Below are 16915 nucleotides of genomic sequence, written 5' to 3' on the forward strand. Positions count from 1 at the left end.
CACAAAACCCTAGGAGAAAACAGAGAACCCTAATTCTCTCTGTGCCTCCATAGTGTGTTCATCCCAAAAGCAAAGTATCTTGATCAATTGTCTAAGCTACGATAATCAAGACGGATCTGAACGTGTCGGTGAACCAAGTAGAGGACGACAAGTGGAGTTCTTTGTTCGTGTTCGTTGACATATTATTGTGGAAAACACGCTTCGAATGTAAGTTTGCTTAATCTGTGCTTTATACATGTTTCCTGGCTTGGGGATTGTTCCGCACATGTTATTATGTTTAACTGTATTCCCCTACAGTGGTATCATGAGCCTTATGTATTCAAAGCATGAATTAGCATGATTATTATTGTTTTTGCATCTGTCAAAAAATTTGAAATTTTTGTTGATTTTTCGGAATTTTTACGAATTATTGGATGAATTGCGTAATAATCAGGTCCAAAATCAAAAATGTTGGTTTTTTCGAGTTTTAAAACCCTAATCTGATGGAAAACAATTTTCTAAGATCAATTCATGGGAATAGAATTGCGAAAACAGGCCTCGAAGTATCGTTTTTTGGCGTTTTTGTTAATTTTTCATTAAAAATTAAAAGTGTCGGACAGTAATTCAATTAAAAGGTTGACCTAAACTAATCGGAATTGCTTGAAATTTTGACACAATGTTTCCGGGTACATGCTTGATCTATGGTAAACATTTCAGATTTTTCCGATAAGTATAAACCCTAATTTTGCCTTTCCCCAATTCGTAAAATTTGAAACCCTAATTGAATTTTAATTAATTTTGGTTTAATAATTCGGTTAATTGGGAAAGGGGATATAATTTCATGGGTCAGTGGCTAATTTTAAAAATTAATGGATTAAAATTTTGAATGGTTTCGTTAATTATAATCGCACTTAAACCAAATTATTAAAATCTGAAATTTAATTGTTTATGAACGATTTAAAGGTTCGGATTTTATTAATTAAAAGGTCAAACTTTAAATGTTGATTCGTTCGTTCTTAAAAGTTTGAATATTTTTAGCCCTTGATTTAATAATTTTACGAAATTGGATTGTCGTTAAAGTTTATTGAATCGTTAAAAATCGTTGTTTTTCGAAAATAAAAATTGTAACTTTTTGAAAAATAAAATTAATGCAAGTTCGTGAAATTAAATTTAATTTTAATTAAGTTGGTCCGTATCACGAACCAAAGGCACGAAAACATGTGTGTGGTGGGCGTGTGGCTCGACGAGCCATGCGAGCTACCGTGCGCAATCGAGTCGCAGCGACGCGGGCAGCAGCATGTACGCTGCGTGCCGCACACGCTGGGCGAGAGGTCAAGGGCGTGTGTTGCGCGCATTGCAGGGCGCAAGCCCTTGCGATGGTGCAGCGATGCGCTACGACGAGTCGAGCAAGGCACTTAGGGCAGCAGCGATGCTGCGGGTACACGTGCGCTGGCATGCGATGGGTGCGGGCTATGCTCGCATGCCTCGTAGGCAATGCGGCGGATGTGATGGCCGCGGGCTATGCTCGTGTGCCTCGTAGGCCACGCAATGCTAATGGGCTGGGCGCAAGCCTAGCCCAAGTAAGCACATGACAATTTTTTTTTGTTGGGCTTGACTTATTTGCATTAATTTGGGCTAACGGGATATTTAATTTAATATTTTATTTGCTTGGGCCGGGCCGCGAGTTTTAATTTAATATTTCATAATTAATTATCCGGAATAATTATTGGTTTGAGAAGGAGCCACTAAATGAAATTAAAATGAAATAATTATTTTTAATTATTTTCGTAGGTCGCATTATTTTAATTAAATTCAATTTTAATTAGAATAAAGTCTAAGGATTAATAATTTGGAAATTGATTAATCTTTTAGGTCACGTTTATGTAAACGTGAATTTTAATTAATTCACGTAAATACTTGCATATTAATATGGGCCATTCGTTTTATCATACGAATGGGTGAATGCATAGAATATATATATTTTATGTAATGCAGGTACTCCAAGTGACTAGTATGGCCAATTTAGGATAGTTAAATACGGTTTGCGTACCGTTCTATCTTTGAATGTAAAGTTTTAAATATGGTCTGCGTACCATGGAAATTTTGATGTAATTTATTATTTTCAATTATTTCTGTATGTATGCTTTGCATGAACAGGTTGTTTCCTATGAATCGATTAGCTTTAAGTTCACTAAATAATCGAACCAACATAGAACCAACTAGGTCCAAGTAATATTGAGTTTAAAAATTGCCTTCCAAATCAACACTTACAAAAATCTAGGGATCTAAGATAGTAGGTTTACGCTAAAGCGAGGTGCTATTTTAGTCGACTTAGGTGGTAAGGCGTCCTAAAGGAGCACGTTGATTGTGGTTACAACTCAAACAACAATGGCATTAAGTTGTGGCAATGGGATAAATTATGGCATTAATTTATTAACCAAGAGTAATTTGGAGATTACTAGCAATAGGTTTTTCTTACCTAAAATCTTAAACTACTTAAGACATGCTAAAGCTGCTTAAGGATTTAGGACTTTTGGGGTCTTGGAATCGTTTCATTCATTTTGGACCATGTTTTTGCCTTTTGCATGAATGAAATGTTTTAATAGCTTTAATGATTGCATGTTTTTCTTTTATTTCAAAGTTATTGAATTGTATGAATGGTTATTTATTGCAAATTCTTTTCGATTGTAGTAATCAAAATGGGCGCAAACATAACAACAATCATATCAGCTGAAATTCTGGATGTCGAGTTAGACTTGACTAATTTTCTTGAATGGAAAGAGAAACTTGTCGAAGTTTTGAAAGTTAATGGCATACACTATGTCATTGAACAACCTTTCCCTAGCTATGATGCGCGAGGCATGACTCCTGAAAGGTACAGAAGTTAGGCACTTCACAAGTACCTTGTCACGGAGTTCATCCTTAAGTCTATCCCTGAGAGTTGGAGAGGGAGGTTCATTACTTTTGAACCTCAAGATCTCCTAAGTAGCCTCGAGGATAAGTGTGCGGGTTTTCGACCCTTGTGCCAAACTGGTGGCAATGGGGTTGACGAATTGGCTAATTCGATGAGCGATCTCAAGCTCATAACCCCACGCAAGTCGTGCCTAGAAATCGAACTTCTGGAGGCACAAAGGCGCATCTACTCTATCAAGATGGACAAAAACACATTAATTCGGTCTCATGTGGATATGATGTCTGGATTATTTTTCACAATTGAGAGACTTGGTGGTTCCATCAAAGAGTCGGTAGCTATTGCACTAGTGCTGAATTCTCTTTATAAGGATTATGAGGGTTTTAAGATGCACTATCTCTTTCATCAGAATGAGAGCACATTTTGTGAACTTGTGGAATTACTCATGAAATGCGAGAAAATCCTTAAGTTCAATCAAGACCCTTTGAATGTGAGATGCACTAAATTCAAGAAAGTAGGCAAGGGGAAGAAAAGCAAGGCTGCATCTTCGTCCACTCCCGGAGGGCATCTGGCGCCTTCCAAGAGCAAGATGAAGAGGAATGCTTCTCCTTCTACATCGCAATGCTTCAATTGTAATGAAATTGGTCATTACAAGCGAGATTGCCCCAAACTAAAGGAAGAAAAGAAGGACGGAAACGTTGCTTCTCCTTCAGGTATGTATGTTATACATTGTAATCTTGCTAATTCTACTTCTTGGGTATTAGATACTGGTTGTGGCTCACACTTATGTTCCAATTCAGAGGGACTAAGGAGAAGTAGAAGGCTTGATAAAGGCGAGATGGATCTACGCGTGGGAAATGGAGCACGAATTGCTGCATTAGTCGTAGGATCTTATTTTATTTCTTTGCCTAGTGGGTTTGTTTTGAAACTAGAAAACTGTTACTGCGTTCCTAGTATCACCAGAAACATTATTTCCGTTTCAAGGTTGGATTCTAAAGGTTTTAGTTTTCAATTTAAAGACAATAGTTGTTATTTTTCTTTGAATGGAATGTTTTATGGTTCAGCATAACAAGAAAACGGTCTTTATGTGCTAGATACGAGCAAACACATTTATAACATAAATACCAAAAAGGCTAAAACTGGTGATTCGGATCTCACATTTATGTGGCATTGTCGATTAGGCCATATAAACTTAAAGCGCATGGAATTACTTCAACGAAAAGGAATTCTAGAATCATTCGACTTAGAGAAGATTGATCAATGCGAATCTTGTTTACTTGGCAAATTGACAAAGCAACCTTTCTCAAAAGTGGGAGAAAGAGCAAGCGAACTACTAGGGCTAATACATATAGACGTATGTGGGCCTATGAGTACGAAAGCTAGAGGCGAGTTCAGCTAATTCATAACGTTTATGGACGACTTCAGTAGATATGGCTATATTTACTTAATGAAGCACAAGTCTGAATCGTTTGAGAAATTCAGAGAATTTCAAAATGAAGTAGAGAATCAACATGGCAAGAAAATCAAAGCTCTAAGATCGGATCGAGGAGGCTAATATCTTCGCCATGAGTTTGATGACCATCTAAAAGAATGCGGTATTCTTTCTGAATTGACTGCTCCGGGGACACCTCAGTGGAATAGAGTGTTGGAACGGAGAAACAGGACCTTACTCGATATGGTCAGGTCAATGATGGGTCAGGCCGAACTTCCTTTACAGTTCCAGGGACATGCGTTGCAAACTGCAGCATTCACACTGAATCGTGCTCCGTCAAAAGCTGTTGAAAAGACTCCATACGAATTATGGACTGGGAAACTTCCAAAATTGTCTTTTCTGAAGATTTGGGGTTGCGAAGCATATCTCAAGCGATTAATTTCGGACAAGCTACAACCTAAATCTGACAAATGTTTCTTCGTTGGGTATCCAAAAGAAACTATGGGGTATTATTTCTACAACAATTCAGACAACAAGGTATTCGTTGCTCGTGACGGTGTCTTTTTGGAAAGAAATCATATTTCCAAATTGACAAGTGGGAGAATAATAGACCTCGAAGAGATTTGAGATGAACAACGAACTCAGAACTCTTTAGAAGCAGTTCAAGTTGATGAACCTCCAAGGTCTTTAGAAGAGCCAGTGGGAGTAGTTCCTCAAAACGTTGTTGCCCCTCGTAGGTCAAATAGAACTATTTTTCAGCCGGACAGATGGACAGGCGTCCTCTTGACTGAAAACTTAGACGTTCTCATATTGGATAGTGATGAACCTTTGACTTACAAGCAAGCTATGACGAGCCCAAGCTCCATTAAATGGTTAGAGGCCATGCAATCTGAAATAGACTCCATGTCTGAAAATCAAGTCTGGGATTTTGTTGATTTGCCGGATGGGTTCACACCTATCGGATGCAAATGGGTCTTCAAGTTGAAGAAAGACAAAGATGGAATTGTATACATATACAAGGGTAGATTGGTAGCAAAAGGTTACAGGCAAGTTCACGGCGTTGACTACGATGAAACCTTTTCTCCAGTCGCGATGCTTAAGTCTATTCGGATAATCCTTGCGATTGCCGCTTTTCATGACTATGAAATATGGCAAATGGATGTCAAAACTGCCTTCTTGAACGGTGTTCTTGAAGAGACTGTGTTCATGACACAGCCGGAGGGTTTTGCCGATCAAAAGAACCAAGGAAAGGTATGCAAGCTTAAGAAGTCCATCTACGGACTAAAGCAGGAATCAAGGAGTTGGAATAAACGATTTGATGAAGCAGTCAATAAGTTTGGCTTCATCAAGAATCAGGACGAATCTTGTGTATACAAGAAGGTCAATGGGAGTACGCATTCCTAGTCTTGTATGTTGACGACATACTGCTTATTGGAAACGACATTCCTATGTTGGAGTCTGTAAAGACTTGGCTCGGGAAGTGTTTCTGAATGAAGGACTTAGGAGAGGCACAATACATATTGGGCATCAAGATCTATAGGGATAGATCTAAGAGGATGATTGGACTAAGCCAAAGCACTTACATTGACAAAGTGCTAGCTAGGTTCAATATGATGGAAGCCAAGAGAGGCCATATACCCATGTCACATGGCATATATCTAAGCAAGAATCAGTGTCCCAAAACATCTGATGAGCGTAGAAAGATGAGTGGAATTCCATATGTAATAGCCCAGATTTTCAGCAACTTTTGATTTACTATTAAGTATACTTATTAGCGTAAATTCGTTCTTAAACGACTTTTAAGATTAATTCGAAAGTAGGATTTAGAATTTTGTTAATCTAAAATAGTTTACTTAACATCAATGAGTAAATATAAAATCAAGATTTCTATTTTATATCGAATTTACCAACATATTTTGATAATGTATGTGCTGTTCAATATAATTGTTTTCTTAATCTCACTCTTAAAACTTATTTTACGACAAACTCGAGTAAATGATTTGAGGTTTTATTAAAAACTGGATTTAATTTTATAATTATCTCTCAAAATCAGCTGTAAATGAATTCTCGAGTTTTACCCAAAGATAATTTATTTATTTATTTATTTAGAGATGTTCGTTCAAAGCATTTAAACTTTTGTTTTCTATTCCAATCAAACTAGTGGCAATCCATTATTCTTGATAAATTAATTTTACTAAATATATAATTCCTAAACTATTTTGGTGAAGATTTCAAATCAATTTAAAAATTAAAGAATAAATAATCTAGAGAAATTCTATCTCTTATTACTAATTAAGTAATGCTACTTGTCCACTTAAGAGAGTGATGACTCACCCATTAGAATTCAACACTCTAGAAAAACTCAGGGAACAATTCCCTCTTTTTTTTCACTCTCTCGATCTCCCTCTCACTCCTCTCATTTTCTCACTCTTCACCTTCTCCTCTCCCTCCCCTTTACCACGCATCCCTCTCCTCCTTGCTCGCCGCACCGCCGCGCCGCCGGCCGTTCCTCTCTCGCCGGCGACATCGGTTCAGCTGTGATGTTGGTCATTGTTGTTACTGGTTGTGATGCTTCTTCCTCGTTCTCCCGTCTCCTCTTGTCCGTACATGTGCCGCCGTCGACGGTGGCTGACATTAACCATCATCAATGCTCCATCATCAAACGGTAATTGATTTCAAATCCTTACTCAATTGATTGATTAATTGATTCAAGATGTTAAACCCTAACTCAATTTTTCTCTTTCCTCTGAGTGGTAGCCACCACCGTCGCCTCCCCCTCGCTGCTGCATGCGGCGACTCTGCTCCGTCGCCGCCGCCGCTGCTGTTGTTGTTGTGGTTCTCGGTCCTGTTATTGCTGAATTCACTTATTTCCTTTCCATTTAAATTTAAGGGTATGCCTCAACTCCTTTTGATTTATTTTAGATTAGCCCAATTAGATTGAAATAGTTATTAGAAATCAATTTGTCATTTAATGTTTTTATTTTACGAAAATAATTTTTGATAGTTTAATTAAGTGATTCGATTCTTGTAATTGAACAACTCAATTTATTATTTTGTATTCTAAAGTATCTTCTTGATGATAATGTAACTAAAATTTTCTAGTTTGGTTTTATTGATTTAGTAGTCTTTATAAAACACCTTATTGAGTTATTATTGAATGATAACTTTGATTACTTGGAAATGATTTTTGAGTTTTTCTAATTAAGCAAATTTTGATAATATGTTTGAGCAATTCATGTTGTTTTTTTCATAATACAAAGAAGGGTTCTAATGTAGAGATATGATTGAGTTTTTCCTAAATTGGTTTGTAAATCAAATTGAATGTTATAATTATGATTTTAAATCATAATCCATGTCTATAACCCCAAGTCAATTTTCTCGAGGTAGAATGTGTCATGTTCGTTCTAACTATGTTTTCGAAAATCATTTAAGAATCTAGAGAGTTCATCAAGTTCTAGTTGATTATAGTAAGTAGTTTGTTAATTCGAGTGCTTCTTGTCGAGGTAATTGATTGGAGAATGATTAAAGAGATTTGAATCATGGAGTGAGGTGGAGAACGATGACCGAATGAGACTTGGGATCTATGTGTGGCAATGCGAGGTAAACATTGTCCAACCATCTTCGATGTTGAAACTATATTTTTTTTCATTTAATATGTATATGTATATATGTATGGATTTTGAATTGTGCCTTACAAGTTGAATTGTGTTTTGCAAGTTTAAATCGTTCTTTGAAAATGAATTGTGTTGCTTTTAAGAATCTCGATTTGATTAAATGAAGGTTGATGACGTCTTCTAAATTCAAATGAGAAATAGTTTGAGTTTGAAATATCTAGAAGAGAGCTAAGTATGTTGGTTTTAGGTATTGAACCTATCGAAAGTACTTTGGGTTGAATAGAGGAAATAGACAACGTTAAGGTAAAATATGAAGTATGCAAATGAGCAGATAGTCTAAAAAGAGGTATGCCAATAAGAGGATTATAATGAGGATGCTAATGGTAATTCAAGTGGAGTCAAACTCAAGGGTCATGAGGTTGCAACGAGTGTTAATATGAGTCATTGTCTATAGATCGCATGTTAATAATGAAGGAAACAAAAGGTTAGAACAAAGGTATTAAACTATATTGAGTATGTAACTAAAAATCAAGTTTTATATATTTTTTTCTTAAAGGCAATAATTCTTTTAAAAGATATACTATAAATTATTTTTATTAAACCAATTTGAGGCTTCAAAAATTAAACATATTCTTAAAATCATGAATTTCAAATTAAGAAAAGCTTTGAATGTCGACAAAGACCTTTAAGGAGCATATGTATTTGAATAACGATAATTGAAATATATATTTTAGCGTGAAACATGTTTTCCTTAAATCTTTAACGTATTGGAGTTTTCTAAACACACCATGTGTTCTTAAATTTACTATTCATGGATCTTGAACTAGATTTGAACAACGTTAAAGTGTTTTTAATTAACTTAAGAGTTAGAACTATTATACTAAAAATGTTTCCCATTTGTTTTGAGCTCTTAAAATCACAATAATTGCAAATAAAGAAATATTCAATAAGTTTTAAAAGGAGTTCATTTCAAAGAGTAAACAACGTGTTTTAAAATTTAAAAATCAAGTTTTCGTGTTTTATAACTTATGAGTTTGAAATATAGCTAGTAGGCAATCTAAGAATATTAAAGTTCTATGAATATTGACGTTGATTTCGAGCATTTAAGTTTCATGTAAATATTTATTAAATACATTTCAGGCACACTAAACTCAGCTAGTTGAATTTAACATTTATAATTAAATCAAACTACGTGCCATATTAATATTATATTAGAGTCTCGAGCTAATTTATGTTTAAGGATATCACATTAGAAGTCAAATTATGGATTAGTGGTTTAAGAAAGTTTAATCAAAGGAGTAAATCAAGAAAGGCGCTCATGTCCTACCGGTTCACTATGGTCTAAGTGTTGTAAGGTTAAAGAGTCAACGAGTCTCGAGGATGATAATTATTTGGGTTTAGAATTTTTCTGAGAAAGGAATTGAGTTGAACTATATAAGAATGAAGCAAACACTTGAATAAGGGAATGCGAATAAGTTTTGGGCAATGAATTAAGATAATTGATAATAAAATGCTTAAGTAGGGGAAAGTAGCCGTGTATGTGTTGCATAGTGCTCACGTGCATCGGTGATGAAAAACATTGGAAGCGAGTGCTACATTAGTAGACTCGTGGTAAATGGGCTTGACCCATATTTGGAAGCGAGTGCTACATCAGTAGACTCGTGGTAAGCGGGCTTGACCCGTAGTTCGACGGGATAGACCCGTTAAAGCGGCTTGGCCGTAAAGCGAGCGCTACAAAAGTAGACTCGTAGAAGCGGGATAGACCCGTAGTTAGGGACATGTCCTAGTTAAGTCTTGCAAGCGTATGTTAATCGGGAGGGTGACGACCCCCACCGTATAGAGCAGCTGGTCATGCTGACCCCTCTCTATTCGTGTTCACTTTCCCCAACAACAATCTAATATGTTGAAATGAATTATTTCTTTTCTCTTTGAATTATGAAATTATATCGAATATGCATTTTGAGTTTGAATTGTGTTTGTGGTAATATTATGTAGCAAAGTTACATGACTTTTGGCAGTACTGTGGCAATAAGTTTCGCATTGAGTTGTGAATACATATCCTGTATTTCACTTGTGGAAAAAACTATAGATTGGGGAAAAAGATATACTTATAATACTCGAGCTATCGTTATGAGTCATTTTCGAATTAGGTTATGATTGAAAATGATTAAGAGTATGAGAATGACAAGATAAATCTTAAGTTTTGAGTCTAATTCAGTTGATGTGATCGTAAATTTAGAAACTTTATGAGATGGTAAGTAAAGTCTGAAGCTTTTTCGAGTAATGCTAGTGTACCGTTTTCCAAATCGTTGTTTGAATAATAAGGGTTTCGCGAAATAGATTTCAAAGAAGTTATAATGTTTTATCAAGTTATATTTTTCAATCAAGTTTGATAAGCGAAGTTGCTTTTCAAAACAAAACATAAAAACTATAAATAAAATTATTTGAGCCATCTATCAAATGCATTTTAGGTTGGATGTGTGTACTCAGATTTCCGCTGATTTTGTTCAATGAACCTGTCCTGGTGGGGGCAGAGTTAAAATGTTTTGCAGGCAACGAGAATCGAGTCTCAGTTCAGGTTCAAGGTGCGTAGAGTCCTCCAGGGGCCTTATATGTTCCAGGGCGGGCTTATGGATTCTCCAAGTGTATTTAAGTCTTTCCTAATTTATTAATGGGTTATATTATTTCGTTCTAGACTTTTTGGTTATTATTTATGGATTATATATCCTTGTTGAGTTTGGTGTCACCCTAATGATGTTTTGGGAATTTTTATATGTTGGAATGATGTAATAGTAGGTGAAAAAATATATATATATATATATGACGTAATTTCCTAAACAATATTTTTAGGTTGTCTATATTTAGGGGAAGTGCTGCCGAAATTTCTAATAAATTAATTAAGTTTAAAACTTAATTTGTGATTAAATCTCTGAAGTTGTTTGAGGAGTTAAGTTCGTTTAGCAAGGTTAATTGTAATTTGCAAGCAGCTCGTTAAGGGTGGGCTGTTATAGGTGGTATCAGAGCCGAGGTTGATTTTGGGTTTACCGTGATCCTCATATCATGGCGAATGAATTGGAAATTATGTATTGGGTCGAATAAGGGCCAACGAGTATATGGATTGCCTAAAGTTTGTGACATGAAATTGATGAGAAAAAGAGAATTTCCATGGAGTATTGGGTTTATATGGATTGCCTAAAGTTTGTGACATGAAATTGATGAGAAAAAGAGAATTTCCATGGAGTATTGGGTGATTAAAAGTTTTACGTTGATGAGTTGAGTTCAAGGTTAAGGTATATTTGGGTTCGTTGTTATCTTCAAACCACGACGTTTGAATTGGAAACTTGATTATTTAAAAGCTAGGGATATATAATTGTATTGGGTGATAAATTATAATTGCATTGAGGATTTAAGATTTGATTACTAATTCTTTGGTTGCTTGTTAATAGAATTAAAGTTAGAAATAGTTAGTTCGGGTCTAAGAGTTAAGAATCTTTGGTCTTAAGATTTCTGTTTATTTTGGATTTTGAAAAAGAGACTTGATTAAAGAGAAATTTATACTTATAGTCAAGTTTTAAATGCCTAACTAAATATACATTATAGTCTTAGAAGGAATTTTACTTTTCCAAAATGACCTGGAAGCATTATCTATTCACTCTCTCCTTCAAGAGGATTCTATATTTCATTCACTCTCTCCTAACTAAGGATGTATGTATTTCACTACCAATCTATCTAACCCTTTTATGCTTATTCCAATCAAGCATCGTTGACGCTCAATTCGTTGTTGCTCAGATTCAAAACTCTCACTCCCAACTATCTTTTGAAATTAAGTCCATGGATATTCCTAAGGGATTGAGTTACCATGGATATTCCTAAGATTTTCTGTATCAGTTTATTTAATTTCAAATTTTTTTTTTACATAGAGATTGAGTTACCTTGTTTTGTATGCTACACATGATTTCAAGATGCTATTTCAAAATGCAAAGTTTCATTTAAATAACCTAAGGTTATACATGAGATGTTTCGAGGACGAAACTTATTTTGAGGGTAGTATAGTGTAATAGCCTAGATTTTCAGCAACTTTTGATTTACTATTAAGTATACTTATTAGCTTAAATTCGTTCTTAAACGACTTTTAAGATTAATTCGAAAGTAGGATTTAGAATTTTGTTAATTTAAAATAGTTTACTTAACATCAATGAGTAAATATAAAATCAAGATTTCTATTTTATATCGAATTTACCAACATATTTTGATAATGTATTTGCTGTTCAATATAGTTGTTTTCTTAATCTCACTCTTAAAATTTATTTTACGACAAACTCGAGTAAATGATTTGAGGTTTTATTAAAAACTGGATTTAATTTTATTATTATCTCTCAAAATCAGCTGTAAATGAATTCTCGCGTTTTACCCAAAGATTATTTATTTATTTATTTATTTATTTAGAGATGTTCGTTCAAAGCATTTAAACTTTTGTTTTCTATTCCAATCAAACTAGTGGCAATCCATTATTCTTGATAAATTAATTTTACTAAATATATAATTCCTAAACTATTTTGGTGAAGATTTCAAATCAATTTAAAAATTAAAGAATAAACAATCTAGAGAAATTCTATCTCTTATTACTAATTAAGTAATGCTACTTGTCCACTTAAGAGAGTGATGACTCACCCATTAGAATTCAACACTCTAGAAAAACTCAGGGAACAATTCCCTCTTTCTTTCACTCTCTCGATCTCCCTCTCACTCCTCTCATTTTCTCACTCTTCACCTTCTCCTCTCCCTCCCCTTTACCACGCATCCATCTCCTCCTTGCTCGCCGCACCGCCGCGCCGCCGGCCGTTCCTCTCTCGCCGGCGACATCGGTTCTGCTGTGATGTTGGTCATTGTTGTTACTGGTTGTGATGCTTCTTCCTCGTTCTCCCGTCTCCTCTTGTCCGTACATGTGCCGCCGTCGACGGTGGATGACATTAACCATCATCAATGCTCCATCATCAAACGGTAATTGATTTCAAATCCTTACTCAATTAATTGATTAATTGATTCAAGATGTTAAATCCTAACTTAATTTTTCTCTTTCCTCTGAGTGGTAGCCACCACCGTCGCCTCCCCCTCGCTGCTGCATGCGGCGACTCTGCTCCGTCGCCGCCGCCGCTGCTGTTGTTGTTGTAGTTCTCGGTCCTGTTATTGCTGAATTCACTTCTTGCCTTTCCATTTAAATTTAAGGGTATGCCTCAACTCCTTTTGATTTATTTTAGATTAGCCCAATTAGATTGAAATAGTTATTAGAAATCAATTTGTCATTTAATGTTTTTATTTTACGAAAATAATTTTTGATAGTTTAATTAAGTGATTCGATTCTTGTAATTGAACAACTCAATTTATTATTTTGTATTCTAAAGTATCTTCTTGATGATAATGTAACTAAAACTTTCTAGTTTGGTTTTATTGATTTAGTAGTCTTTATAAAACACCTTATTGAGTTATTATTGAATGATCACTTTGATTACTTGGAAATGATTTTTGAGTTTTTCTAATTAAGCCGATTTTGATAATATGTTTGAGCAATTCATGTTGTTTTTTTTCATAATACAAAGAAGGGTTCTAATGTAGAGATATGATTGAGTTTTTCCTAAATTGATTTTGTTAATCAAATTGAATGTTATAATTATGATTTTAAATCATAATCCATGTCTATCAACCCAAGTCGATTTTCTCGAGGTAGAATGTGTCATGTTCGTTCTAACTATGTTTTCGAAAATCATTTAAGAATCTAGAGAGTTCATCAAGTTCTAGTTGATTCTAGTAAGTGTAGACACCTACTTTTGTCCCCATTCCCGAAAGGGAAGGTTCGATGATGAAAACGTAAATCTCCACTTGACAACGCATCTCCTATAAAATAACGAATCTCAATTCCCCTTTTTATTTCACCCGGAACCTGCTATTTATAGAAACCTTCTATTTATGGAAACCTGCTAAAAATAGTAACTGCTGTAATGGGTAGTTGTTAAAAGTGGCAAGTCATAAAAGATAGAAACCTGTCAGAATTAGGTGTTACACTCCAACATAAATCCTAAATGAGATAGAGATTATGAGAGAATCCTATTCCTAATATGATTCGAAAATAAGAGTCACGTATTAATTAAAATCCTAACGAGCCTAGAGTTCGTAACGGGCCCAGACGCATCCCGTCACAAGGTTAATACGCACTAAAAGACTCAATTAAATCTCAAATACTCCGGATTCTAGGAATCCGAATCTGACTAAGAAAAACAGCCCAGATCCTATTTTCAACGCCTGACTCTGGGCGCCGAAATCTTCGGCGCCCAGGCCTGGGCGCTGAAAATACCTGGTACGTGTTTTTTCCTAATTCCTCGTGGATTAGAGTTCTACAATTCTATCTTTCCACGAACTCTTTTCTATAAATAGGGCCTTAAGTTCGACGTGAAAAGGGACAACACAACAACACACAATTATTATTCTGAGTATTGACTCTGAACCCCTAAGCCTAAGCCTCACGCTGCAAAACTGATCACGCGTTCTGTCGCAATCGATCCATAAGTCGAACAGAACGTATCCTGTCCCATAATTTGAGATTCATTAAATAAAAGGAGAAATAGAAAAGTCAAAGTGGTTAGTTTTCTGAGAACCGTGACGCACCTCTCAAGGGTGCATCGTAATGTGTCCCTTTTCCATGGATTAATTGCTTTCCTCGCCCTTTTATGAACTGTTAAACTAACTAAATCTGATTGTTCGATCACGCCTAATAAACATGATATTTTTGGGAAATTGGATTATCATGCTAGGTCCCTTAAAACAATCTAAATCAGATAATCGCGCTCGATCTAGTACTATATGTTGCATATTGTTAAAATCAACTCAGATTAGTTTAATAGTTAACGCATGTCTCTTCAATTATTTATGCTGAGCTAGTAAGGATATCCTGCCTCTGGAGTTATCGAAGAGAGAGTACTCCTCTCGATAGTTACAGTCCCCCGAACCCTCAATCTCTACCCTACGGGTGTACGTTGAGCGATCCCCACCACCAGGGATCACAAGGGAACCTACGGCCGTCGTGGTCAAACATAATTGCACTCCCTATATGTCACGATAACCGGGTTTTGTCAGTTTTTCTCATTGTCGTTAAAAACTGAATGGCGACTCCTATATTACTAGTCAATTGGGTGTAAACTCACAGAAAATCCAATTACACTTGATTTGACAAAAAGAAGCGTCACACCCACGAGGGACGAGGTCATGCATTAGCCTCGTGCTTTTTCGACCCCCTCACAGTGGCGACTCCACTGGGGAAAGTGAAGGAAATACTCGTGCTTGTAGGTAATCAAAATAGCCGAAGGGTGAAACGATCCTACACCGCGTTTATTTCCCCATCAAGTTGGGACGACCTGAAAATCAGCATGTTAATGTGAACGAACAGAACCGCATAACGAATCCTGGCTCCCTTGGTGTTTCATCTCGGGAGTTGGGACTAAGGATACCCATCGCCAACCGGGGGGTGCATACGCTTCGAATATTTTCCACTCGGCACTTTCGCTAGTAGTACACCTGTCCCAAACCCAATCGCTCGCCACTAGGTCCCTCTCGCCTGTATGCCCCCTTGGCTTGCACTTGCGGGTTGGCCTTCTGGGACAAAATTCATCTGTTGAAAGCACTACCCCGACCGGGGAATGTGGTGGATCTGCGATAGAAGCGGTACCAAGCCAGGCGCAAATAACTACCCATAGAAGCCTATCATAAACTACATGACATATTATTTTTGCCTCATGATGGAATGTTAGTTATGTGTAGCGAAATATATGATTGTGTGTGACAAACTATCCTAGAAAAACCAACGACCTTAAAAATTTCCCAAACATTCATAAACCAATTTGCCAAAGAGTTATACCGAAATACGTGTTCTGCAAACCCGAACGATCGCCACAAAAATAAGCGACGCTCGGGATGGCCTGTAACGAATCCCACAAACGCTGCACAACGCGTAAAGGACGTTATTAGGCAAGCACGCAAAATCGAAGTCGCATAAACAAAAGTAGACGCAAACAGAAAACGAGAACCAGCCAGGGACGTATTTTCAACGCCCCTGGCTGGGCGCCAGAATTTCCCACGCCTTACGATGGGCGCTGAAGATGCTGCTTGACCTTCTGGTCAGGCGCAACAGCCTCGGTGCCCGCGCAAAAGGAAAATACGTAGCACAAAAAAACGTTTGTAAATTTTTTTTTTTTGCTACGAGAGCGTAAGAAGAGGCACTCGATTCTAAAAGCGACTTAAAAAAAATATATAACTCTTTGTGTCGTTGTTAGGCCTCCTATGACGACGATGTTCGGCACCAAAACCGAGCACGCTAATTGAAATAACCTTGAATGTCACATGGGCAAAGTATTCAAAAAATAAATGTTCAAATGAAGTTTTCAAGAAAAATAATGTTCGAATAAAAAATAAATCCGAGTCTAGACTAGGCTATGCCAAAGTACAATCTAAATCCTAAGTCTTAGTTGTCTTATCCATAGAATCGGTCCTAATGCTTGGTGTCGTTCTACAAGTTAAAAGGTTAAACTATATTGAGTCTCCCTTCCTGACATTTAAATCAATAAGCACCCATATGTAATTGTCATCCCTTGCTAAAAATCTACGGCCTCAATACTCTCTCTCACCAATAAAAAGAAAATATTATAGTATTTGCAAAATGGAAACAGTCACATTCTGAAAATCATCCCCCCATAGTCGCATAACCCCCAAAGTGGGCCTAAGGTGTCAATACCATTAGCAAAAAATTAATGGCCTCAAGGTTTATGATCACATTGGGTCACGACTATCATAGTCCTCTCGAGCCACTCGCTCCTTTAAATACTCCTAAGTACGGACTAAAAGATTTTCCATGAATGCAACATGACGAACCATGAAAATACCAAAATTGGCATACCATAAAGCTACCATTGGGGTAAAGCAATACACACTAAG

The sequence above is a fragment of the Spinacia oleracea genome, chromosome 5 (genome assembly GCF_020520425.1).
Source record: "Spinacia oleracea cultivar Varoflay chromosome 5, BTI_SOV_V1, whole genome shotgun sequence".
In the NCBI taxonomy this organism is placed as follows: domain Eukaryota; kingdom Viridiplantae; phylum Streptophyta; class Magnoliopsida; order Caryophyllales; family Amaranthaceae; genus Spinacia; species Spinacia oleracea.